Below are 27,149 nucleotides of genomic sequence, written 5' to 3'. Positions count from 1 at the left end.
TAATTATACACCAGTATTTCTTTGTTACTAGATCATAATATAATATATATATATAATTTATACTTAACTAATTTATAGAAAAAGATAAAATAAAATGATTACTTGTGATTGTGTCATTTCCTCATTTCAATTCCTCAAGTTCGTCCGATTAGAAGATTTCGTAAGACGTTTTCGTAGATACTATACTAATTCTTCCATATGCCCTCATGATCCACGTATCCTTTTTTCAAAAAAAAAAAAAATAAATAAATAAATAAAAAGATGGATTTGATACAGCAATTAAACCATACCCCCCATATAACATTCTATAACACGGGGGATTAACGTTTCATCCGTTGTAATACGGTTTAACGATCGGAACAGTGCCGGCGGCGGGCTACTTAAATCAGCCCGCTAATGGATACCTATTTACCGAGGCATTTATAATTGGAATTAATTAAATCACGGCCGATTTGGTCGGGCATAATTGGCACGGCTCGTCGTCGTCGTCGTGGCGATCCGATAAATTCGATACACCTAAAATTGTTCCGCCACCAACTTCCAATCCCCGCCGTCCGCGAACAATCACGCTAATTAGCGACCTGGATCGATCGATAGCGAGCCGCAACTTATCATCCACCGTGATCCCTCGTGTCTCGCCCCGTCCCAGACTTTTAACGAATCCGCGAAACAAAACTTTCCTCTTCGCCCCTCGAGAAGAAGTGGCGCCACCCCCAACTTTCCAAAAGCAAAACCACTTCCCCTTCTTCCCATTCGCAAGAAAGCGTGGGCCCCCCCTTCGTGGAATAAAATTTAAGCTTTAAATTCGACTCGTCTTACTCGAGGATTTATTAGCCGCTGTGCACGAGCGTCGTCACCGGTCAGCCATCTTGAATGGAGCGGTCGAAAGCTCGACGTGACGCAGGGGGAGGAAAAAAGGTGACGCGGTAATCGTGGCGGGATTAGGTGGAATAATATTAGCAGGCGTGTAGTAGCGCGGGTCATCGCGAAAATAGGGTGTTAACCGTCAGTGGCCTACGTAATCGGCGAGTAATTAATTAATGCGTCGGCCGTCAGACCCTCTTCCAATATCCAACAACCCGGCAGCGCTGCAAACCACTGATAACTGAAGCGAGTCCGCCGTCCGATCTTGTGTTTCACGGTTACCGTTGCTTGATTTCCATTAACTCTTTTCCACGAGAAATTCGTCCGCGCGCGTCATACTTTTGCGATTAGGTATTTTTATTGCGGATACGATTGCGGGTGTAATGTAGAATTGATTTGAAGATAGAGGGAATAGAGTAGATTGGGTATTGTTGATAAAATATTCTTATTAATCTTGAGCAGATAGACAAGAATGTGAAAGTTAGAGATTTATTCTTTTCATTTAAAAGAAAAAGTTGGATTGAAGAGAGAACAAATTGTAATCGTTTTTTTTTTAACGCTAATAGGAGAAATCGAACAAAATGGAAAACAATTAATTACATATTTGGCCAGACTGTAAAGTTCAACTTTGCAGGAGTAACTGGGAGTTGTAGCGCTGTAAACTCATAGAACTTCATCGAACGACATTATTCAATCGGTGCAAACTATTTATTTCAACTTCAAACTCGCAAATGTATATACGGTTCATAACGAGAAACATGGCTACCACAATTTTAACTTTTTCAAAGCAGAATAAATGTCGTTATTATATAAGTGAAGCTTATTTCCACTTAAGAGAGAATGAAAGTGCTTTAATTATGAAAAAAAAAAAAAAAAAAAAAAAATGTATGAAATAAATTTCAATTCCACTTTATTTCCATGCACTTCTCTAATTAATTTCGTAAATAAAATTTTAACATTCAACAAATGTTATAATATTACGACACATTTTAGAACTCGTGCTACACGCCAGTCCATCATTTACATAATTTATTTATATACTCCACTTCGAGTTCTAACGGCAAAAATGAAAAGGATTTACAAAATTGTTAAAAATATATTCATTCCTAGCTTCCTGATACACGTGATATTCGTGCTTTTTAATCTTCAAAAATTAATAAAAACTAAAATTCACCGAAATACCTTTATCCATCTCCCTTTACACGAAACGTATCCTGGAAATCCTCCAAACCTCTTCTCAAAACAAATTACACATTATCGTCACTCTTCAATTTATTTTTAACACGAAATTAACACTTTCAGCATAATACTATAAATATAAAATTCTCACGGTTTGAAAAATTTAAAGATCAAACGAAAATCCCTCGATTCCATCCCTTCACCGATCGAAGTATTCGAAGATAAGATCGAAAATATCACGATACAACCATCTTATTCGACTGCAACTTGTATAACTTCGTTCCTCACCCACGAAATCTCAAAATTTTTCATTCCATCGTCCACCCTGCCTGCGATAATTTCCCTTTCCTTGCACAAGAGTACACACGCTGAGCACTCCAAGCTGAGAGCCGTTTAATCCGAAGGCTGCCTCGAAAGCTGTCCTTTAACAGGATGCTCGAGTGTTTTGGAAAGTTGTTGAGGGGGAGGCGAACCCGAGACCGGCCGGATACACAATGTAATTCGCGCCTGCACTTTGTCTTCGCGCAAGTTTCGCGTGATCGTGAGCGAGGATAATGCGAGTGCACTTATTATTCGGTTCACGTGGCCGTTCTCTGGCCGCCTCGAATCCTCGAGGAGAGAAAAAGAGAGAGAGGAAGACGGAAGTGGAACATTCAATCACGACAAGAATAATCGCGGCCCAGACTCGCGTCCCACAATTTATTCCCCGTGAAACGCGGGACGGAATTTGTCGACCATTAGCGTACAATTTATTACGAGTTTCCCCCGAATAAATATCGCGAAAAGCTGGCATTTAAAGCGAAGAACGCGAGAATTCTTCCCTCTCCAAGACGAGGTCTTCGTTCGTGAACGTTTTTTTGAAACGTTTGTTCGTAAACCGTTGTTGCGATTAACTTCACTTCGTTTCACTGACTCGTTAGAAATACAGATGAATTCTGGTGATTAATTGCTCACTTCGATTTCTGATATATTATGATATGTTTACGTGGAAATACGACGTAACGAAAAATGGATAACGGACGAGACGAGTGTAGAATTTTTTAAGAATTAAGTAGATTCAATGTTAGAATCTCTGGAACTGAGATGGTAAAAATTCGAAATGTAACTTTTATTGAGAAATCGCGACGAAGGGAGCACGAATCGTGCGGTGAGAAACTTTTGGTGACGAGTATTGGATTTTTAGATAAATATCGACGCATTTTCCCTCGTTTCGAAAAAAGTGTGCCATGAATATTTGATTCGACTAATGTATAAGAGCGGACGAATATACAAGTTCTGAGAGAAATATAATTTTTATTCGTCACAATTTTGAACGAGCGTGAAGCAGCGAAGGTCCTTTCAACTTACATTTTTTAAACGAAATAAATTACGATTACTTTCTATCATCGAATCCAACGACTCATCTATTTTTATATCTTGAACTTAGCAACAACAATGCTAGGATTCCTGCATCGTTGAAGAAAAAAAAAATTGAAATTCCTTCTCTTTTCGACGCGAATCAAACGCGTCCCAAGAAAGAACGCGTAAATGGAAACGATCGCAAATTAAATTTCGAACTCCAGAAAGAAAAGAAAAAAAAAAAAAAAAAAAAGAATCGTCGTCGTCGTCGTCGTCGTCGGTTAACTCGTCCGAATATACGCGTAAATTTTCAACGTGTATCAAATGTCTTGCGAAATCTATCCGATCGCGGATTTATGTTCCATTCGGGAGTGCGGGAACTTTTAACGAAGGCTGGAGAGAGATCGATTGATGGTTTTTCCAGAGCGAGGAGAAGAGGAATTATTCCCGGGGTATCTCGCGAAATTCTCTCCTCGAAACATCCTGCCTCTCGTCCAAATGTAATCTGCTGATAGGGAAGTGATTTCTGTCAACGACAGCTTATAAATTACGTTTTGCTCGAGGAGGGTCCGTTTTCCACGGCTCGAATTTCGAATGAGAGAATCACACCCTGTACGTATCGCTCTTTCGCCTCGTACGACAGCTCATGAATTACTGTTCCCCGCTATTTCGTTAAGTTTTCAACACTGGTTGACACGAGCCCAATGCCGTGGAAAATTGTAACGATTACGCCGACGTTTCGTACCGTTAACCAACGCTCAACTCGATGATTTCCCATAATTTAAACGCAACGTTCTACAAATGTGTTCTCATTCGGGGGCAATAATTGGATTACCTTCGTTATGCCGTCCTGAAAAATCGAAAGTTTTAGCAAAAGAGATGGATGACTCGTTGGCCGATCGATTAAAATTACAAGACGATCGAATTTGCAGTAATTCGATTTCAGTATGAAAATATAAATAATAAAAGTGCAAAATTATTACATCCTAATTTCCAAATAATAACTTTTGCACCATCGATCTCATACTAATCATTTTAAAAACTACAATATATCGATATCACTAAACGTTTGAATTGAATTCGTACAAAATTCCATTTCTTTGCTCGTGAAAATATTTCACGTCACTGTCATCTCCCCCTGAAGACACAATTACGTTTAAACTTCAAATCACGCGCTTCTTCTTCCTCGATCATCGCGTTTCCAAGGGATAATTGGCGCGATTTCCAATCGAAAATTTGCACGTTAGAATGTGTGGGGACCACATGCCTTTTTCCTCCTTGATAGAAAGGAGAGACGTGGCGGTTGGTAGATCGCGCCTACCAATTTCCCGCACAACTTGCACAGTTCGTCCCAACTTGCGGGACACTTATAATTGGTTTCCAGCCGCGGGAGCAGGGGAGGGGGAGGATAAAGTCACGGGGAAAGACTACATGGTGAAGGTGGACCAAGGTTTCCGGCTACTCGTGCATTACACGAGAGAGCGTAAAATCGTGGGATGTTGGAAAGTTTCGAAAGCTATTTTCCACCGCCCTCGAACGATCAGGTTCTAATTCTTCTTTCTTTCCAGGTTGAGCTCGAGATTAATTAAGTTTACTTTGTGTGTATGTATATTGCGTGTTGACGATTGTGATGGCAGGTTGACAATTTATGGACAGAATCTATTTTTGGATAGAATTGGATAGATTAATTAATTCATCCCTGTGCGGGTTCGTTGACGAATGAATCGTTAGAGGAATGGAATGGAACGAGCGATAATCAATTACGTTAATCAAGTAGTCATTACAGAGAGTGATCTTATTAATTTTGTACATTTGTAATTTGCGATCGTTAATCATAATTTGTAATCGCGCGATGAATAATTATTATGAATATATCCGTATTACGGTAATACAATTGAAATATGCCGTGAAAGAAAATTTAATGGAGTTTCTAAAAAAAAAAAAAAAAAAAAAGTAAAAATAGATAGTTTTGATTTTGTGGATTCAACATCGTTGAAAAGTTTGTCTATTTGTAAATTGTTAATAATAATCGTGACTCAAAGTTTTCTTTTCTTTCTCTCTCTCTCTTTTTTCTCGACATTTCACAATTTACCACTAGTTACACGTACATTTATAAATGTCAAAATACTGGAAATATTATACAAGAGTAAAATGACGACGAAGGGAATGGATTCCTTCTACGATATATTTCTAGTTACGCCGTGTACTTTGTAAATACACGAAATGTAATTACACATAAATGCTAATTGAATCCTATAAAATAAATCCGTCGTATTAAATTTAAACTCGAATTCATCGTTACTCGTATTTCAAACTCCGTGTTACCGATTATCAGGTGAACAAAAATGGTTGAAAATTTATAGAAGAGGAGGGAGGGAGAAAAAATTAGCATCGTTAGCGTAGTTAAACGCCGATATAATGAAGATTTCGAGTTATAAAATAATTACTTGTTTGCCTGTTGTTATCGAGCAAATTCCAAGGACGAAAGCAAGTTTTTAATTATTTAAACTTTTCCCCACCGCGGCTTTATCACTACTCCCCGTTTCGAAACGCCTCCCTTTGCCTCTGCTAGAAATATTCCACGAATCGAACGATCACAACGATCACCATTTAAACGTTAAATTTAAAGAAACGCACGTATCGATCGTGTTTTCCGCCGAATCGAAGGAGAAAAATCGAAACCTTCCAGCCTTCCGTTCGTTAAAAGTTGAAAAGCTAGAAATTTTTCCGCCAGAAAATGAACGATATCTCGCTCGAGATGGTACTCCATTATGTCGAAACTGCGCGGGATATATAATTGAAAAAGGCTCGGTCCTATTCCCCCGTCCGTAAAACGATACGTTATACACATTAAAAACTTACTCTACCCGTGAAATTTAATATAAAGCGGGTATTAATCACGCGTGCCTCGTATTTCCTCCCCGCCTCCCCTCATAAAATGCTTTCGTTTTATGTTATCGACCGTTCATCACGCTCCTCCCTTCCTCCCTGTTTCCAGTAATTCATTAAGTGATGCGCGTTTCACGGTTGATCGGCAGGCAACATCAAGAGACAATTAAAAACGATTTTGCCGCACGATCGAAATGCTCGGTTTTCGAAAATTTCCACGGATGGATTTCACACGGATCTGCTCGAGCGAGAGTTTAACTCGGGGAAAAATGCGACGAGAGTAAAGACGAGCCGTCATCTTTTATTCATCGTCATCATCGTCATCGGTGGACGAGGGAAAAATTTTCTGAATCACCGTCGAAAAGAAGTCGTAGGACGAGCGATCGACGATAACGAGAGCAAAGCAATCGGTTGTTACCGATATACGTCGCACGTCGTCGAGAGACGGTGCACGCCCACCTCGTGTAAACCGGGCTTAACGACCTCCGTAAATCGAACAAGAAGCGGGTATCTATCGAAACGAGACAACGTGAATTATCGAGGTGACTGAGAGACATCGAAACGATCTGCGCAACATCGGTGCGATCGAATTAAAGGAATAAGAAATCTACTTTCAAACTTCGCTCGATCGCCTCGTTCCAACGATTTTCTTTCCTTCGACAAATTAATTGCGAATTCGTCCGCCTCGATCTCGTTCGTCGATTAACCAGGACGAGGTCTGGCTTTGCTCGAGGCTTCCTCCGCCACTTGTTTATTTCACGGGAAAGATCAAGAGCCAGTCGAGAAAGCAACGTGTAATATTCGTTAATTTCTTTTTTTTTTTTTTTTTGTACATTCGTGATTCGTTCAGAATGGCGCTTTATCTTCACGTCGAGTGCTCGAGTTTAAGGGATGGTATTCTAGGCCGAAATCGCGGCACCCTTGTAGTAAAAATACAGGGAAGATATAAACGTATTTATTTTTGAACGCGTCCCATCCTCCCTCCCTTCCTTCTTGGCCTGGTTTCTCTTTTAACCGTTCGACAAACTTGGAATACCAAGATATCGTATCGGCTCGTTCGATAAGTTATTTTAGAGGCTGAGTTTACGATGTCGTATCGATACAAAATACAAGAGTGGGATACATAATATAACAACAGCACGACAAACACAAATTTTCTTTAACGGTATTGCAATTAATACGATTATTAAATACAAAAATGCAAATAATTCGTCGAGTTTTGCTCTGCGAACAAAAAAAAAAAAAAGAAAAGAAAACGACTCCTGCCAATTATTTAAAATCCCGAATTATATTCGAGAAGAAACGTGGGATTTTCTTAGCTTTATCATTGCAACTCTCCGTATAAAGCGGGAGCTTTATACAGGGAGAAATAACTTCGCTTTTAGGGGTGGGTCCCGTTGAAATAACAGGACGCATTAGGTGGTGTGGTGGTCCGTTTTAAATACCAATGAAATTTACGAGCGCGAAAGCAGGCGTTTCGCGAATTTACGAAACATTAATTCCCCGGTCCAGTTTCGACCTCCCCCTCCCTTGTTGTCGAGCAGCTTAACGCGTTCACGGGACGTGCTCGTTTTTCTCTTTTTTTTCTTTCTTTTTTTTCTCTCTCTCTCTCTCTCTCCCTCTCTTTTTCGACGTTCCTCGCCCGCCAAATTTCCCGGGGAATCGAATCGAAGCAACGATTTCGAAGCGTGCCTCTGAAATTGGCTATGATTTTCAATCGCGCCTCCTCCCCTCTCCAACAACCGGGACGCCGTGTTGTTTCGAGTACAGTTGTTACGGAACAAGTACAAGTCGTAATGCAGTTAAGAATCATTTAGCGCTGTTGCAAATGACTTCCGAACAGTGGAGGTAACAAGCCCGTACTTGGTTACTAACTGCTACACCTGCTTGCGGTTCAACTATGCATCATCGCGTAATTAAGGTAAAAAGAGATTTCCATTTTGAAATTATCGGAGATGATCCTGATAAAGGATAATTGCGAAATTCGTAATAATTTGACGGGATATGAAAAAGAAGTTCAGGGAGAAATGATCGTTGTCTCGAATAAACGATTTTTCTTGTTGCAATTGTGTACAAGGGTATCGAGAATCAAATTGTAAAAGCAAAATTTTTTATGATTAAAGAAAAAAATTGTTACGTGGTATAAAAGTTCACTGAAATTTTATCTATAATTTTATTATTATAAACGTTGCTAGCAGTGTCACTATTCTGTAGTTGGCATCCTTTCAGTTGCTGTTCTGTAACCCGACACTCACGTATAACCAAAAATATATCCATTCAGCTAAATCAGTATATTTCTTATTTATTGTTCACCACTGCATAACCAACCAACAAAAATAATAAGTAGAACGTTTTGGGAAAACATTTATGAGAAACGTAAAAATTGAAAGTGTAAAAATTATACAATTTGTATACAATAATCCATTGTATTATCAAGCAAGTGGAAACGAACGTTTGCTTAGCCCCTATTTGTTTACGCTTGATATAAAGATATAATTTTACATAATTTTGATTTCGTTTCCATGTATTGGTTCCCGGAAAAATTTCTGTGGTTATTAAAAATAATCAAAAACAAAGATCACCGTTTCTCAATGCCATCAACCCCATCTTAACCCCCGTGATCGTTAATCATTCGAATCTTGCAGCATTAAGCGGGGGCACGGCAAACAGATCTAGCTGGAGCGCGTGCCGATGGACTTTGCTGACGCACTTAATTAGACGCTAATTAACGGATGTCCGCGGTGGCCTGAGGACGAATGGGGTGGACGCGTGCGGATGCGGTTGGTCGGCTGGAGAGATCGCAGAGATTGCTCGATTGGATTAGTGCGTTCGCTAAACCGTATACCTGCGTTATCGATCCTACGCCGATTAATTTCCGTTTAGACGGCAGTCTCAGGTGCACCACGATCCGGTTATGTACCGCAGACAATCGGTGTCTACCGGCGTCTTGCGCGTGGCATATAAACGATTTATACGCCCGCTCCATGAATTGGCCGTGAACGGAACAGAATTGCACATTTTTTCCCCCTTTTTTTTTATTCATCGTTGCACGCGTGTTGCGATCGAGCGTAGAGAAGAGTAAGTTTAATTTAGGTGAAAGGAGAAAGTTCGAAATTCGTCGAGATATTTGGAGTCCAGGTGGGGGAGCATCGGATGGAAAAATTGGTCGGGGCGAGAATAATCTATGGGCAAATTATTCTGGCGAATAGATAGACGAGGGTGAAATAACAAGTGCCAATGGGGAGAATCATGAAGATGGCAAAGGAAAGTCCTTCGTTGAGAGATTTTTTTCTGACTAAGCCTCGTCTTACAAGTACGAAGATCGCTCGAGAGAATGAGCTGAATCAATACGTTACGCGCAACTCTGATCAGATCAACCGCGTTTAAGAAATTTAAGGGTGGAAATATAACAGTATCGATGATTAGTCACGAAAGAAGAGGAGTTTCTTTCCTTCAAAGTAGCTCTTCCTCTGAATCCTTTAAAGAGACTAATAATTAACAATAATTAATAATTAACAATAATAATTAACAACCGTCTATATAAATAAATAATCCGTGTAAAAGAGATATTATAGTAGGATCGAGTGGTTTCGTCCGATTTAAAGGCCGACCCACTTTATTTTCGCATAACTTTTCGCACGTTCAACTTGTAACAGCGCCGTTATTAAATTTAACAATCAAACGTCTTTTAGGTCACGCGTCGTATTCTCGACGATGCGATCCTTTCCTGCCCTGTCTATTCATAAGCTCGTTCCAAACTGTCCGAAACAGAAGATCGTTGACTGCACAACGCTGGGGGAATGTACGATAATTATTCTTGGCCGCCGCCACCGCGGTAATCAATGGATTGGTCCCTCAACAACTTGGCCACCTAGTTTGTTTATTGCAATTACAACGGCTTACTTAAATGGTTGTCGACATTATGGTAAATTATCAAATCGAGGCTGCCTCGGTTGCATCTGCGGTATATTTGCATTCGAGATTTCCCCTCCTTGTCCACAACTTCTCTCATCCGTGATCTGCGCTTGACCCTAATCGAGCCTGGGAATTAATACGATTCCGGTCTTGTGCGAATACTCCAATTTCTTGGTTCTTGCACGTTCGATGGCCGAACGTCTTCGAAATCACAATTTTCTTCCTCTAATTATTCCCCGTCTCTCTTATTGTTACTTTAAATTAGAATTATAATCGCGAATGAAAATTTATAAATTACGATGCAACACCGTTCAAATTTTTATTTCTAATTACGTTACTTGTTCGCACAAATTAACCGCTTTAAATACGTAACGAGAGCAAGGCTGTTCGAAATCAAATTTAATAGTGAGAGAATTCATGAGATGACACATCAGTTCCACTCAAGATGTTAAGAATAATTTATACATATACCGCTCAATTTCAAATTCGTCGGATAACGCATTCGGAATCCCGAAATTGATTTCACAAACAATTTGCATCTCGCGTTACAAAGTCATTTACACAGTCTAAATATACATACGTAGCACACATACACATACACAGTATATAAACACACGCACGTGTATATACCTCCACCGTTACCATTAAGAGATCGATCGATCTCCCTAAATAACCGAAGTCAATTCATCCGAAGGAAGAAAAAATTAGGGGCACGACTTCTCCAAAACATTTTCCGCGACGAACGACTTTTCAACGTGAATGAAAAATACGTGAAACTCGAACAACAAAACGAAACGGAAAATCAGCGAGGAACGAAAATTTTTTCAAAATTAGCGCGCCATTGGACCGACAAACATGAATATTCGATGATGTACGCTATTTTGTCCGATTCTCTGTCCGTTAACTTCGGCAAACTGGCCCAACATTGCGAAATTAACTCGAACAGACGAGCCGCGTTGTACAACCATTACACGTAGCGCGCCCTCCTTACTTCCCTCGCGGAATACCCGAGAGAAATTGAACTTCGAGCAGGGTAGCTCGAAGGGGGGGAGGGTTTTAGCATCGAGCATCTTGCGCGTCCCGTTAACAGTTCCGCGTGAATGCGCCGTTCAAGGCGGTTAATAGTTGCTCGTGGCAATGGAAGATTAACTTAGACGACCGATCCACTGTGTCGCACGTACGCTGTGGCCAATAACCGGACCGGTTGGCTCTTCATTACCGACCGATCGATCTGTAGAGAGGGGCCACGGAGATTGGCATCTCGAGAGTATTGGTGATTCGTTCGTTTGAATGCCGATTACTGTTACAACGCTCTATTTGCCGGAGTGGCCGCTAATAGCGGGCTACGAAGATGAGGCAAGATTGCTGCAAATTACTCGTGGGATGGCTCCGAGGGAGACAAGGATGGGGCTTCGATATTCCGATAGCTACGTTAATCGGATATTTTTTTCAGTTTCATTTCGAATCTCTCTTCTCTGGCGATTGAATGGGTTTTTTTTTTTTTTAATTTTAAAGGATTTATAAATGTTATTTCGGAAAAAATTCGAAAACTCGTCGTTCCTGTTATCGGGGAATTGAAATTTGATTCGAATCGCCGATAATGTTTGTAATAATTCGATTTTTTTTTTTTTAATGGAAAAGAATTTCTTTTCAAAACTTTATACCGTGCCAACCAACCAACGTGTCACGGATGTCACTGTTGCGAAAAGGAACGATTTCAAAGGAACGTGTTGAAAATTTTCGTTTAACAACGGGAAAGAACGGTGAAACGACGGTGAAAAAGAAAAAATGAAAAAGAAAAATTTATTATTTCATTATTATTTTATCAAAGCTGCCGATTAATGATTCCAACGTTTTCACGAAACGTGTAAAAACTTGATAAGATATTTAATTTCCATAAATGACGTTCGATAAATATTAAACGTCACTCAACCTCGGCCAATACATTGTTTTCTTTTTTTCTCCCGTCTCTTTGCGTTACTATTTTAAAAAAAAAAAAAAAAAGAAAAAAAACGAGAAATTTATCGTCGCTTTTATTGAAATTTGACGGTAAAGATCGAATCGTAAAGCTTAACGCGGGGAGAGAAAATATTTCCTCGATACGAGGGGAGATAAAAAAAAAATGGAGGACAGATTCGAATCTCTGATTTAACGCGTAAGAAAACAAAAAAAAAAAAAAAAGAATAAATAAATATTTAAATCGATCGATATTCGAAACGAGACAACGAGTAAAAAACTTGATCAATTCGTTTCTATTTCGTGGAACTTTTTTCTTTTTTAAATAAATCTTTCTTTCGCTCTAAAAAAAAAAAAAAAAAAGAAAGAGAGATCATCAGATCGACTTAATTCATCAGACATCAAGATCAAAAGACGTTCACGATAATTAACGCGAGGGGGGGGACAATGAAATCCGTGTCCCTCTCCCAATGACATCGAATTATTATTCGATCAACGTTACGGCTCAATTACCCTTGCCAATATCCAATTAACTCGGGACAATAAGGGATTAAACAGGAAGTCGCGTTTCGCTCGATGGAGCCAGCACAGCACGGAGCGTGGAGGGTTTATCTCGCCGCGCGAAATAAGCAAATTCACGGAATGAAAAGGAGGGAAGAAAAGGCTCGTCAGTAACAAGTTCCAACCGTCACCCTTCCGGGATTTATGATCCCCTTCCTGCGATGCTTTACGTGACCAGGATTTCCTATGTGTATAATAGGAAAAATCTCCCTTGGTCCGGCTCCGCAAAACCCTCTTTCTCCTCTTTCTTGACTTTCTATTTCACCGTCGGCAGAAGAGCCGTTCCGTGTCGCCTCTCCCCCTCCCCCGCCCCTGCCCTATACGCCGTAGACACACACCGTGGTTTATTCCACGGTATTATGGTAAATACCGTGAGTAATAAAACTGGTGGAGGATCGAGAGTTTAAAAAGAATGGGGGATCTTCGTTCGAGACACGTGAAAAAAGGGTTTATGGTTATGGTGAATTTAAGGGGGTGACAAGAATTGGAATTTTGCAAGATCGAAGATTAATTTAGCAACAGAGTGCAGAGTGAAATAGCGAAATATAGAATATTTTTAGAAAAGGAAGCGACTTTGACGTGTTTGTTATTACACGTATTTATTGATGCTGTGTTAAAGAATCAAACTTAATTGATCAAACTTTAGATCCAAGCCAAACTGAATCGAAGCTTTTCGAAATTGAAATTGTATTTTAACGATGTTCTGATCACTGTCATAATTCGCATCTAGACACCTTCGTGTCGGAATAGTTTGAAGAGGAAGTAAAAAAAAAAAAAAAGAAACGCGATAATAGATTCTCGGATTTCACCGCTACACGGAAGGATATTTTCGTACAAATTTCCCCTACTTTCTGAATTCCTCCGCGACGACCACCGACCGGGTGAAACATTGCTAAGGTTAAGGGGTCGTGGGAAAAGTAAATGGAAAGAAGTTGACGCTCCGTTCGTGCAACTTTTCCAAGGTATCGGGGAACAGGGAACAGAGCGAGCAGCTCTAAACCACTTTTCAAGACTTATCGCTATTTCTTCGTCACGATTTTACGCTACATTCGCCCCCATCGATTTGCTCTTTTCCTTCGTTTCGCCAACTAAGCGTGAAAGAAAAAAGAAGAGAGAGAGAGAGAGAGAGAGAAAGAGAAGGAAAAAGAGAGAGAAAAAATAGGACAAGCCGATTAGATTCGTTCGACGACATGGATCGAACATCGGATTAACTCGCCACGAGATGTCGTGGCTCCGCTCCCCGAATCGAAATTGCCGTCCCGTTTAATGATGTCTACGGCTTTCCGGTTTCCATCCTGTAATTCCGGAATATTTACGAATGAAACGAAATTTATCCCGCCAAATCGCGAACGATCGTTGCGCGGTTTTTAAAAATACAAGGCGAATTTACTTTCAAATTGGATGCTCGTATAGCGGATTCGCGAAGAAAGATGAAAGCCTACGTTCGTTCAAATGGTCTAAACTCGATTCGAGTCAGTTCTGGAAAAAATGGTACACGTTTCTGCATGTACTTAATTAAAACGAACTCGTTACTTGAAAGACACGTTTTCGACAATTTCGATATATCTTTACACAAAACTGCTCCAAGTTGTTCGTTTATTATTGGACAAAGTTTGAACCTCGTCGGACGAATCATTCGCAGCAAGATTACTTCCACCACTTCGCTCACTTTTAACTCCTCGCGAAATTCATTGTGCGACAAATTTTCACAATGAATACGAAAGACGAAAGTTGGAGGAGTTTATTTGTTCAATGATTGAATTCAATTCCCACCGGTTCTTGGAATGTCAGAGGCGAGGCGAGTTTTAAACTTTTCACTTCAAATGTACACACAATTTCACCGCCACTATAATTACTATAGCGCGTTGGCATACACGAACAGCTGTCCCCTCGTTTGTTTACTCGACGAATTTAAATCTGTCGCCCCAACGTTTAAGACGACGACGAATCGTCCAATTTAACAACCAAAAACGAAAAAACGTTTCCAAATTCGCCCATAACCCTTCCTTCCTTCCTTCCTTCCTTCCGGTAAATCTATCTCGAGTCCAGTCTCGGCTGGCCAAGGCGATAGGAGGATAGAATTGTTAAATGCAGGCAGCGGACAAGCGGCAACATCCGGCCGATGTGTCGACTGATAATACCTGGCTAACTAATAATTCAAGTAATGCCGAGTCCGATAAGTGAACCGGACGGAAATACGAGAGGCGCGCGGCGGTTCTGCGTTGGACCAGCACCGCGTTGCGCGTGGTGCGGGCCAGATAGCCGGAAACTATTTCATGGCTAATGGCAGAGTTATGCACTTACGAATCATAAATTCCGCAATGGAGCGCATCTGTGCCGATCCCCTGCCTCCGATCTGATCGATCCCCACCTTCCGCCTGATTGGTCACCCCATCGTTGTAACCCTCTTACGAATCTATCCTCGTCCGAAATTTCCATTATTCCAGATTTTCTCGCGCCACCTCGTCCTCGATGTCGACGAGCGTCTGAAACAAAATAAGATGTGAGAATATGATTTTAATACATCTTCTAATTATTACAAGTTGTTGCGTTCAATAAATATTCGAAGCGAGAGACCGTGAAAAACATCCGCTCCAACATCCTGATACATTAATCTCTCCACCAGCGTGTCATCCCTCTTCTCCCTCCTCGTTTCCATATTTTTATTTTCTTAATTTAAGCGGAGCGAGAGCACGGTAGCGAGCTTCTTCTTATTAGATATATGGTAATGCGGCGTTGCTCGGGACGTAAAGATTTATGCTCAACTTCTCTGACCATCTTCCCTTCCGAATCACGGCGGCAAGACGACAATCTCGAAGAAAGAAACGTTTCGAGGCGGGATGTAAAATAATTCGGCGCGTTGAATCCGTTTGTATGAAAACTCGAGGAATCAACGCGCAACGCTCGATACAAAAGCCGAAGTAATATCGTTCGATTCTCGGCTTCGATAATGGGGACAGAGTGAAGAGGGTGAAGAGGGTGGCCTGGATGGAATTCGAGCGGACTTGGTGCGGGTACCATTAGATACGCTCGACAAATTGGTGCGATTACGAAGACAAGAACAAACTGGTGACAAATAGTGGCGAGTATCTTCTAATTGCGCGCGGGGAATTTGATCGTAGCGGAGGGGGAAAAATGAGAAGGGGGCAATCGACAATTGCGCGTGTGGATATGAACGATGTCGAGTCGAGGGTTTAACCACTATACTTTTTCGACACTTTTGTTTCTCTCGTTTCATTTTTATTTCGAAATTTTTCAAAATTCAGTCTGCCAAGATTTTTATTTCGCGAATGGTAATTCTGCATCGAAGGTAACACACGATGGATCGTTGACAATATTCCCAATATTTTAAATTTATTCAAACTTTACGAGATAATTTATTAATAAAATTAAAAAGAGAATGATTTTTCCTTCTAATTTAAATTTAAATTTTTGAATCGAATTCGAATCGAAATTTAATTATCGTACGCTGATTTCTATAAAGATACCGCATCTGGAGATGCAACAACGTCTCTCGACGTTTGTAAACTTTGATAAAACGGATCCATTGTGATCTCAGATTTATGAACGGGCATAAAAGGAGATTTCAGCGAGAAGATTCGAAATCGGCCGGTGCACGCGAGTATTCGAATTCGAAGAAAAGAGATATTTCAAGGAAATACCGAGGAGAAAAAAACGCGTGCAGACCACCCGTGATCCGATAGCAGCGTAAGTAAAAATTCTTCTCGCGGGATGCGATTTTATCGATGATCACGAGCCGACCGAACACCTTTCGTCCTTTCATTTCTCATACTCGAGCAATTGTAATTTAACGAGATTTCTCCACGCACCCACGATTCCTCCTACAAGTGAACTGAACCGCGCGAAAAGAAGGGAGTAAGTCTCTTTTTCATCGGCGACGAATCGAGTCTCAAACCTTAAAAGTGAAACTGCCCTGAAAGTTTCACCTTTCCACCACCACCATCTCTTGAAAATTATCAAGGACGGAGAGAGAGAGAGAGAGAGAGAGAAAAGAGAGGGGGAAGAAACATTTTAGAGAGAAATTTATGGAACGAGAAAACGAAAGGAAGGCGAAGAGAAAAGGGAGAATGTAAGGAATCGGGAAGAAGAATTTTCGACGAATATCAACCCTTTCGTTTCGTTTTCGTTTCGACTAACGAGGAAACTCACTTTCATCCCCTCCCCCGAGAATCGTTATCCTTCGTCGTGATAATTCCGCGTAAGGTGGAAATTACACGACGAGGAAAAGACGGGGAGAGGGGGCTATTCATCGCGCAGAAGGGTTGAAAAATTAGAGCGCACAGCTCGATGGCTCGTCCGGTGGTTTACGACCGTCCTAATTTCTTTTTCAAAAGGAACGCGGCCCGCGCGAAAAAGGAAAACACCGCGGGGGAAAAAAGAATGAACGAAAATGTTGAAATGAAACTTCAGTTGTAATTCATTCTCGGCCGCGATGCGATTTAATTAAAATTGCGGCCCGGCAAAGATAAAAGGAACGAGAAGATAGAAAAAAGAAAGAGAGAGAGAGAGAGAGAGAGAGAGAGAGAGAGAGAGAGAGAAAAGAAGTGCATGGCGGTCGTGCATGGAAGCACGAAAAACTCCCCCGGTTCTCAATGAACTTGCTCATTCTGTTTCGTTTCATTCTCCTTCTCTCTTTCTCTCTCTCTCTCGCTATGCATTCTCTTCTCATCCACGAAATTTGTAAAAACAAAACTGGCGCGGCCTCCCCCTAATGTTTTCCAACCTAATTCGAATCTAATTCAAAGTCTCGAAACCTGAACTATGAGTTAGTTCTAATTCTAAAAAGAAAAAAATTGGATCCAGCGTTGAATTTAATCTCGGGCTAATTTCGCCTCTCTCGGGTTAAATTTTATTTCGCGAGGAAAGAAAAAATGGGGGAGGAATGGATTATGCGGCGCTCGAGGAGGATGGAAATGGAAAGGAACGAGGGGAGGAAGGAGAATTAAAACGATTGAGAGTAAAATGTCTGGCTCGGGGAATGTTTCAAAGATTGGTCGAGTCTGTCTTTGCGACGGTGGACAATAATTTCGAGGGGGGAGGGTCTCTGCTTCTTTTGATTGAACCAGTTCGACCGTGTTAATTGCTTTCATGCTGTTCTTTCGTTTCGTTCCAGCCTCTCTTTCGAATCGTACGCCGCTTTGTCCATATTTCTTTTCTTCTATTTCTCGTCGATGTCGAATTGGACGCATGTAAAATCGATCAAAGAAATTTTCTAGGTTTATGTTTCCCCTCCCTCCTTCTTTTTCTCTTTTTCTTTTTTTTTTTTTTTTTTTTGATCTTCTCCATCCGTATCAAAATGCTGAAAGAGAAAAGAGAATACGATAGAAACTCGAATTTCTTTGAACAATTGTTGGATGAAAATATGTTCTTAACATATCTTATTATTTTTAACGCGTTCGTTAGATATTAATTTATCAAACATACCGTTTTAAATAATAAAGATAAAGTATATTTATATACTTTAAAAATTAGCAAAACACGAGTTAACAATTTGAAATAGGAAAAAAGGAGATGTAGAGAAGTAGTATGTGAGCTACGGTAAATATTCACGTGTAGTTGCAAGCGAAGAAAAAAAAAAATGTCTGTTAACAATAGAATCTTTGATACGACTGCGCGTATGCGTGTGGATTTTTCCAGAAATGAGATGAAATGGTGCTTATGACGTACTACTTGAAAAAGTTTTGCAATTTGACGAGAAATTAAAAGGAAATTTTAGCTTTGAAGTATCGCCAAAGTAATATTATTATATACGGAAATTTTTACAAGCTACAAGAGTGAAAAGCTTTTGCAACAGTAATAATTTTCACGCAACAAAAGGAGATTAAGTTTTGTGCAAAAGTTTTATGAATTCTAAGTCATTTCATTATTATTATTATTATTATTATCATCTCGTTTTTTTTAAACTCCATATCTCTGCTGCATTAATATGACTAATTGGCAAGATGGCGCTAGTTTGTTGGCGACGCAACGCTTAAGTCCCTGTCAATTATAATTTCAAATTTTTTCTAAAAAATTATATTAGCACGAATTATCTCTCGTATTTATTATAAATATACATTCCTACCATTTCTTTCTTTTTATATATAATTCACAAATATAAATTCTCTCAAAATATGTATACTTTATGATTTTTAATTAGGTAGACTACGTACAAGTCCAATCGTGTCTACGTGAAACGTGGCGATTCTAAAGATAAATATATTGCACGAGAGTGCGCATTTCGTTATATACGAAATAAATCATACACCAGTGTTTCCAATCGAATTTGCATAATTCCATTGTCGGGAAACTCCATTTCCAAAAACGGAGTAAGGAGAACTGGGCGTAGATGCGGTCCGCGCAATTTGTCGTAGATAAAAGCCAAAGTCGGAACGAAACACGCTCACGTACGGCCCGACCGCATGATTTATAGTACAGCCGGTATTCGAGGAATAGCTCTAACTGTTGGTCGCTTCTTGAATGGACAGGATTGCAATGTTTTCAACGTTCCCGCGTTAAGGGTTTTCTAATTCACCTCGCTGGACACCATTTCTCTCTGCCTCGTTTCGATCACGTCCCGTTCTATTTAAACTTGAAGCTTACGTCATCGCGTAAACAGCAGCGGCAGTTCTAATTTCGGATTTGCCAATTATAGAAAGCTGCGAGAGCCTGATCAAAAAAAAAAAAGGAATCGAGTTTTGATGAATACGAATCGAGTGTTTCGCTTTCATGTTTCTCCCGATGTTATTAAACTTGCGTGTGGTAACCGGAGGAGGGGGAAGTGTGTACTATCGAATAATAACGAACGAAGAGGAATGAAAGGAGAAATAAGAGTGAACTGAATTTTATTATCGATTCAAAATTAAGTAAGTAACTATGCATCGTATCGATGAATTATTTTTTACAAAAACGAAAGAGTAGTAAATTTGAAGGAATTTTTCTTTCAGATTATAATCGCGTTTAAATGTCGGCAAAAGAATATCCAATTACACATTTTTTTCACAGCTAATTTTGAACATCGACTCGTTCCAAATCGCTTGCCAATAATTAAATACATTTAAATATCGCTTATTCGTTTCCTTGTTTTAACAATTCATAAAGGAAACTAATTAAGCTCTGTAACAAACTTAACTTTTGATCGTGCAACAATTTATTAATCAACAAGATTATTTCTCACACGCACGCTTTCGATTCGATCTTTTAAACATTTTAATTTTCTCGCCCTCGTTCGTTTAAAATACAAAAGTCGAATTTATGCCATTTATGGCACGCGCTATCCAAGTTTTTCCAATTTCGCAACGCAACGCAGAAAAAAAAGAAAAGGAAAAAGAGAGAGAGAATGCACTTACCGAATGGAGTTTATTGTTTGAACTCGTTCGAGGACTCGGCCGTTTTATTCACGGAATCGGATTACATCGATTCTTTTATTTCGAACGGTAAGTAAGTAAGTAGAAGGCAGAAATAATGGACGACTGTATCCTGTTTCGCGATGGAACGCATCGTGTCAAAACGTCCGTGTCAAAATATGGGTCACAGTAGAGCAATCAGCAACGAACCAGCCTTTTCGTTCTGGCGATGGACCGAGAATGGTTTGGGCTAAGGGAGGAGGGGGATGTGCTTCCAAGGGGGAAGGACGGGGAGACTGGATTGGCGATGGAAATGGCGACATCGGTGGACAAGTCCTCGTTTTTCCGACGGCTGCAACGAAACGTCACCGTTCAATGGGAAAACACCGTCGCACACCGTGCTCTCCGATTTTTCATTTTCACCGGTCGATCGTTCCTCTGTTTCATCATAGTTCTCAATCTCTTCGAATTACAATCCTTCTACATCCACCGTTTCGACACTCGTGTGTGCGCGCGCGCGCGTGAAAAAATTGTCCATCTCTTTTTTTCTTCAGTATTTTCTTCGAACTCGACTCGACTTCGATCTGTCCCAAGGGAATTTTCAGATCGATGGGATAAAGAATAAAAAAAATTTGGCAATAACACTTTTAATTATCCTTGAGTTAAATAGTTTTTGAACGAATAGAATTTATTGCAAAAGGGATAAATCACCGATAATAAAAACGAACAAAAAATATTCGAGGAGATGTAATTAGAAAATTATTATATCGGATTAGCTCCGTTAAAACTCGACTAGAATAATATTGGAAATAACTCTATTCGCAGTTGGAGCAATATTTAAACTATATTTTATCGACGGCACGTGTCAATATTGGATTATTGGTCGGTTAAATAAATGCATCCTTAAATAAATAATAAATTAAATTAATTTCCGGGCGATACGATCTGTCACCGACACTCCACAAAATAGCACGAATATTTCGCCCCTGTTGTTACATTGCATCATAACATTCGAATTATGCATCGTTGCATCAAACTTTCATCTTTGTCCTTCATCACGCCACCACGTGTTTTCACTTTCATCGTATTACGTCTACGCAAACTAAAACAAGAAACTTTTGTTATACCTGAGACCTGTACAATCCCTCTCGAAGGATTAACAACTTCTGTTCTTTTCTCGAAACGAGGGGAATCTCGAGAAACCAGGATATCTCTGGCCTCTTCTCGCGCCACGAAACGAATTCGTATCGAAACCGGGTGGATCGAAAATCGCGATTTCATAGTCCATCAAAACTCGATCTTGCTGGCCGTAAATTTCGAAATTCTCGAAACTTGCTGGCACCGATCAAACGAAACGCCGGTTTTCCAAGTGGTTATTGGTTTCAAATCCAACGCTTTATATATATATATCCGCTCTCCTCCACGCCCGATCCTCGGCTCGCTCTTTTTGCCCGGCTGATTCCGCTTTTTCCCCCCGCTTCCTCCCTTCTCGCCTCCTTTTTATCGTCGGATTCGCGGTCGAGTTTTCCCCGGCTCAGTTTCTTTAAAAACGCACGAGGCCTCAACGATGATACACGTATACGTTTCGATAGCCTGCATTGTTCCCTCACGAGCCAACGACCCATGTAGTTTCTTCCCCTTTTGAAAATCGGTGAACAGGCTGACGATAAGAGAAAGAGGAAAATCTCGCTTCGGTTAATTACGAGATATTAGAAATCGATGAAAAAAAGAAGACGTGGTCCTGATTTCATCCCTCGTTCTATTTATAGTATCTTGCAGAGCAATTAATTGTGTAGAATTAATACGGTAAATGTCTAATCAGTATCCAGTTGTCGTTAAATTTACAATAATTTATATTTTTTTATTTTATTTCTATAAATAATCTTGGTGATGCAAGCTCGTATCATCTTTTAATCGATACTCGATGATTAATTTTTATGATGAAAATCGAAATGTGGGAAGATGATCGCATATTTGGGCCTTCTGTCACGTTATATTCTCATTCTCTGAGAAAAGCATGAAGCGTTCGAAGGTTTGTCGAGAATTGTGTAAAATTAATGTAATGTAATAATAAATTAATTACTCAATATTGATATTCTAAAATGTCATTTATCGTTAAATTTACAATTACGTTAAAAAATAATTTATATTTTTTATTCTATTTTTCTATAAATCTTTACGTGATCGATACTTGATGATTAATTTTTACGATAATTCTATCTCACTCTCTGAGAAAAGCATAAAGCTTTTTCTAATTTTTTAATTTCGCGTCGAACGTCCCTCGTCGTGAATTTAGTTTACGTTTGCTAACTTGCTTCTTTCAATTTCCCTTGTCCATCCTTTCCAAGCGTTGTATTTAGAAGGGTGTATAATAAATTTCGTCGATGCTTGGGAGGGGAGGAGAGAGATCGAATCCTTGGTCCTCTTCCGTGAAATATAAGGATTGTTGCACAGCAATGGAAAAGCTATGTTCGGAAAATTAGATTGCTGACATAAAATCAAAATAGACGAGAAATGATCTCGTTTCAATCTCTTTTCGAAAATGACGCGGATAGTATATTTTTCCTTGTTCATTTTGTCAGAGAATCGAGCAATGATTCGTAGCTAGTAACTCATAAATGGGTATTTAATTATGAAAGTCGAATTTTATTTTACGTTGAATAATTTGAAAAATGATACATGAATTTTAGTATACGAACCATTTCGTATCAATGTTAATGAATTACTTATTTTCTTTTATCTCGACAGATTTAAATCCTTTACCTCGATATCATCGATCGTGAATTTAATTTAATTAACCCGACACGGTGATTTTTCTATTATTTCGTTTAATTGTTATTATTATTATATACACGTTTTACTCGTCGTTTTATTTATAATTTTTATTTTCTTCTGAAATAATAATACGCGAGAACATCGATCCGCGTTGAATGAAATTCGCGTTAAATCAAAATCGCAATGCATAGATAATTTTTCCAGGCATAGTTTTGGATTTAAATGGAAATTCCAAAAGTTCTCGGTTACCCAAGTTTGGTAATCCCACATTTACGCGAGTAGTTCCAAGTGCAAGGTCTACTTTAATTCGAAAGTTTGCGCGAGTTGGTCGGTGAATAATTAAAACAATCCACCGAAGAACGATGATTCAGTACCAAGTTTTATCCCCCGTCCCACCGTGTGCACTCATGGAAATCAGGTTTTGCCGGCTTTTAGAAATTCAAAAGAGATTTCCCCGTGTTGTATTGTCATCCAAATTATTCAACGATCGCGTCACTCTCGAAAGCGAAAATTTTCGAAAAAAATTTCGCGTCGCGAAAAAAAAAAAGCAGAGCGAAACAAAACAAAACAAAACATCGAACACGGTGTTTCGACATTTTCGTTGAACATTCGCTCGTTACGAAATTCTGCATTACCATTTATATTGAGTTTCACAATGCCCAACAATTTCAACAATATTTCACCGAGTGTCCGCTTATCCTGCAATTTTGACGTAGATGAACACGCTCGTAACACGCTTGTACACGCCATAAGTACTCTCATATAGAGGGAACTAGACGACTATACCTCTAATCGCTCAATTTTTGCCACCGTGATGACTTTTTTTTGGAAAAGTTGACCAATTTTCAGGGTGTAGTAGCCAGTAGTAGCTTTCGATTGTTCACTTGAAATTTGAAAATATAATTGTCGAGACGTAGATTTTTACAAATGACGAAATTTCTTCATGCGATCTTGGAAGTATCGAAATGGGTACAGGCTACATTAAAGATGGAAAATATTTTTTCTGTTCTTCAAGACAAGCAAGAAATCATATATTTTTGCTGGAGAAAATAATACTCCCTACTTTCTCTTTTGTTTCCTGATTCAAAATAATGTATATCTTGTGGAGATCAATAAATTTTTAGATATTCACATGATTGTTCACGTTCAAAGTCTGAATAAGTGCCATTCCCATCTTGTCATCGAATATGGCAAATCTAAAAGAATAAATATAAGAATACATTCCACGAAAATCGAGTGGAACTATTTTAGCCTTAGCTTTTCGAGGCAGGAAGCATCATTATTCCATCGATTCTCATTCTTTCTTTAAATTTTACAAAATAGGATTATTATAGAAATTCATGATTCTTCGATCAGAGAGGAGAGTTTTCGAAAAGTATCTTGGATCCTCCTGAAACACTTTCAGGAGGAATAGGTGAAAGATTCTCGAAATCACGAGACTAATACACGCGTGATTTAATGCCACGAGACTAATCTTAGAGTCGAGCGAGATTCCAGAAATGGGAACTCGCGCTGGACCACGATAAAGCAGGCTACTTAATCCGCCGAGGTACACGAGATTTATGGGTCAAGGATCGGTGAAATCGCTCGGTTGCGCTTCGAATATCCTTAAGCTTAATCGGACGTGGAAACCTACGGTCTTTGGACCAGCACGGATGCAAAGATCGAAATGTAACTTCGATTGTCCTCTTATTCGTGCGCTGCAACCATCCCTTCCTGATCACGAATATCGGTTAAAAGGGAATCGTTCCTCGCCCTCCTTTGTGAAATTTTTCCAATAACTAATTTGAACGATTCTTTCGAACCAACGAAAAAGAGAGAAATGTCGAAGAGGAATCAAGGAGGGATCCTTTCGATTCCCTTCAATCATTTTGTTTTTGGATTTTTATATCCTTCAAAAATTACAACGTGCGATGATCACGTCGTTGAAGACGTGACAAAGAAAAAGACGAAGTTGAAAAAATTTTCTTCCGAATTCAAAAAAAAAAGAGAGAGAGAGAGAGAAAGAAATATCTGGAATATCTTTCACAGATTCGATCTACAGATTCTTAAACACTATTTACCAAAGGAAGCAAGGAGAGGATATATAAGAGAGAGGAATCTGGAAGAATTTTCATTTAGATCGAGTGCAAAACCCTTCCTCGCCGGTGGATCAAACGAAAGGCAATTCCTCGGGGAGGAAATCCCGGGCAGGGGCGGCACACTTTCATCCCGTGGAAGATGTATTACTTAAAATCTTCGTGGTCGAACGATTCCATGGATCGATAAAGTACGGCTCTCTCTCTCTCTCTCTCTCTCACTCTCTCTTCCTTCGAAGAAAATCCTCGAGGCGACACACGTCTGACCGTCCAACGTCGAAGTGGAAGCCCACGGCCACATCCACTTTTCTTCTGCATTTTTGCCACCTGACAACCGTCCCCTCCCTCCCTCTCTCACTCTCTCCCAGGGGAGAGCCATCGTGGCCCCGGCACTCGGCCTTAAAACGTGTAACCCATAGGTACCCGTCGAGGTGACGGTGGTGGTAGCGGAGATGTCGACCGGTGATGGATGGACGCGCCAAAAGCACCGCGTCCCCTGCGAAAAACTTCAAGAATTGTTGAGATAGAAGAGAAGAGGACACGCTTCTTAGAACGGCCGAGGATGTAAACGGCCTCCTCCACGATCGAGGGATGCTCTTCATCTTTTTTGGGGATCTTTTTCACCCGATTCAACCTGTTTCGAAATTTATTTTCAAAATCCTTACCATTTATATTTTGTAAATATTCGTCGATTAACTTTTGTACTACTCGATTCGAAAACTTCGATCACGTCCTTACTTAATTCAATACGCAATTAATCAATCGATAAACCAACTCCTCTAATTTCTTGCCACGAGAATAACATCGACGTACGACGAACGAATTGAGTATCAACGATTACCAATCACTCTCAGCGACGCTCTCCTTCCTGAAAAAGAAAAAGAGACAAAGTCAGAGAGTGAGGGAAGGAAGGGGGGCACGGAAACCGTGAGACTAGTTGGGCGGAGCAGGGTATAGAGAGATAGAGAGAGGGGAAAAAATACGAGTGCCGCGGCGGTTCGAGGTGGGTACACGCGTTGCCAGCGCGGAACGGTGTGTCCGTTATTTACGGGGGTCACAGCCGGCTGGAATTGTCATTGTCTGAAAATATGTTTACACCCGGGGCTTGAAATATACGGTCGGGATTCGGCCCAACGACGACGGTCGCCTTCATTTTTCCACCTTTTGTCTCCCCGAGAACGTCACTGTTCCCTGCTTTTCTCCATGGAGCCGAGAGAGGCGCGGAGAGAGAGAGAGAGAGAGAGAGAGAGAACGTTCGTCTCGTTCCTGTTTTAATTTCGTTCCATATGTCGGTGACGCAACGTATGCGTCCTATCCTGTGGCGGTTGACGCGTCCCCTGACGCGAGAAATGAAAAGAAATTTTTCGAAAGAGTGTTCGTCTAAAATCTAATATCGAGCGTACGTTATCGAGAATTGAAAGAAGGAATCAAGGCAACGATGCGGAGGCAACGAGATTCGAATAAAAATTCTCTGCTTTTTTTGTCAGAATTTCGTCGACGGGAAGAAGCGAGGGTGTTTAATTTCATGGAAATGTCCACCCCATCCAAGAAAAATGCCAAGAAAAATTCGTCATTTCGAACAGTTTCAACACGAGGGATGTTGTTGGCGAGCGTATCGTATATCGGTGTCGCGGGAAGATCGCGAAAGAATTATGGGGAATTACGGGGATTCGCGGCGTGAAAATAAGTAATATATTTTGGCGCGGGGAATAATCGGCTGTCGGCCGTCTCGAGGAGAAAGGAAAACCGCGGGTGTACAGGAGGAGAGGAGGAGCTTCGTCGTCAGCCCAGATACGGGTGATTAATGAATCGAAAAAATGCGCTTTTAGCATCGCCAACGGCTAAGAAGCGTCTATACGCGCCGTTAAAAAATTTCCAGACGTTATTTCAACCGGATACCGAGAGCCAAGGTTCTTTCTTTCTTTTTTTTTTTTTTTCTCGAAATTTATTCTCTTGGCGATAAATCACGTTAAATCAACGTTGCATCGTTGCGATTTCGAATTACCCGGGATGCATTTCATCGTGCAGCCTCCGTTTTAATCATTGTTCATAAATTATAGGGAGAGATCCGTTATCTCGAATTCTTTCTTAGTTTCTTTCGGGACTTGGTGGTGAATTTTTAGATGAAAGAACGAAAGGATCGAAATATGAAGAGTAATAACGTTTGTTAAGAATCGAGTTCATTATAAGAGGGCACAAGTTTTAGAATTGGTCGAACTTGTGCGATGATAATTTCCTGTTTAACTCG

General features: G+C 40.1%; 1 long non-coding RNA gene across 1 annotated transcript; it reads right to left on the bottom strand.

Moving 5' to 3' along the window:
- Positions 1-102: 102 nt before the first annotated feature.
- On the bottom strand, positions 103-16,191 carry LOC147657654 (uncharacterized). The gene is made up of 3 exons (XR_015292009.1): positions 15,280-16,191; positions 15,007-15,188; positions 103-220 (listed from the first exon to the last, which is right to left on the bottom strand). It is a non-coding gene; the product is annotated as an uncharacterized LOC147657654 (long non-coding RNA).
- Positions 16,192-27,149: the final 10,958 nt, after the last annotated feature.

The sequence above is a fragment of the Apis florea genome, unplaced genomic scaffold (genome assembly GCF_048593485.1).
Source record: "Apis florea isolate Af1SG1 unplaced genomic scaffold, ASM4859348v1 contig_3034_pilon, whole genome shotgun sequence".
Lineage (NCBI taxonomy): Eukaryota > Metazoa > Arthropoda > Insecta > Hymenoptera > Apidae > Apis > Apis florea.
This window is presented reverse-complemented; position numbering and strand designations above follow the sequence as displayed.